The sequence below is a fragment of the Benincasa hispida genome, chromosome 7 (assembly GCF_009727055.1).
Source record: "Benincasa hispida cultivar B227 chromosome 7, ASM972705v1, whole genome shotgun sequence".
Taxonomy (NCBI): domain Eukaryota; kingdom Viridiplantae; phylum Streptophyta; class Magnoliopsida; order Cucurbitales; family Cucurbitaceae; genus Benincasa; species Benincasa hispida.
The window spans coordinates 35,737,516-35,739,106 of NC_052355.1; positions in this window are offsets into that span (position 1 = coordinate 35,737,516).

Genomic DNA, 1,591 nt, shown 5'->3' on the forward strand with positions numbered 1-1,591 from the left:
ACACAATATTTTGGCATTATTTGTAAATCAAACCGAATCTAAACTGTATATAGTATGATGCCAAGTTGTTGGTATATCACTTTTTTTTATTAGGGAGCTACGTAAATTTTGATATTATTTGAAAATCTATACTGTCTATGTATATTTTGACATTATTTGTAAATCTGAGACAAATGCACTGAGTATATGGTACATGTAAATCAACCATCTATATAGTCAATGTTTATCGAGTATTGTCGAGTATCATGTAACATGCACTGAGTATGTAGTACATGTAAATCAACCATCTACATAGTCAATGTTTATCGAGTATTGTTGAGTATTGTGTAACATGCACCAAGTATATAGTACATGTAAATCAACCATCTATATAGTTAATGTTTATCGAGTATTGACGAGTATCGTGTAACGAGTATATCTTAACAAGTATTGAGTATCGAGTGACTGTGGATCGAGTATTTATCAGAACGTCTCTACATTACAGAATGAACAATCTATATAATATAGATTTGGAGGGTCCCATATGAACAATATATATAATACTGAATGAACAATGAACAATCTATATTGGACGTTTGTTGGGTCCCCTATGTCATCCTTGTCCGTTTTTTAAGTTTGGACGTGTCAAGTGGTTCGTTGCACTTTTGTCTATTATGTCCCGGTTGGCCACTCCATCCACATTTCTTTAATGTGACATTTTCTCCAGCAAACGGTATCCTGTTTACCCTTCCTCTACCAACCTGTATCACTCTTTTCGGTGGGAGTATTTTTACCTCAATTGAAGGAACTCTTAAACAAGAGAATCCATGAGTGGTTCCGATTTCATTGTGACAAAATTACCACACATACATTCTAACATACAAATATGCGTTGTAACACTAATTACAGGCATGCTTTAACAAATAAAATACAAAAGACTGAGTAAATGTACCAGTTGAAGACAATCTTCACTCAAACTCAGTCTAGCGGAAGCAAACTCCTCTACACTCCTTATCGCCCAGTAAACAGTCGCATAACAGTACCACAATCGTCTACACAATCGGCAGTGCACGAACCAACAACAACCGAGGACGATACCACTACTCGAAGCCCTCGGTATTCTCGGAGTGAGAATCCAAATAGTGGACTATGAAGGAATTGGTAGAGGGAGGAGGAAAAGACGAGGTGTAGTACGAACAAGCAAGTGGGAGATAGTAGAAGACTATCATATAGTCGAGTGCTTGTCGTTTAGAAAAAGGTACATGATCGTGTAGGGTTTGCTAAGGGATCGTCTAGCAAATGGTAAGCGATCGTTTAGGTCTGCTCGGCACGTTAAGCGATCATTTAGTAAAAGTAAGTGATCATTTAGATATCGCAGGTGATCGTTTAGTGTGCGGGTGTGTGATCGTTTAGGACCATGGGCGCTATCATATAGGCTCTCAACGCTAAGCGATCGTATGGATTCACACCGTGAGCGATTTTCTTGCGTCTCTTACAAAATGAAACACATTTCCATTTTATTCTTCAGTTACAAGAATTGGATTCAATCTTCCCACTTTTGCACGATTCCGGAGAAATTCTCGGCCAATTATCTCATAACCGCCTAATTAAT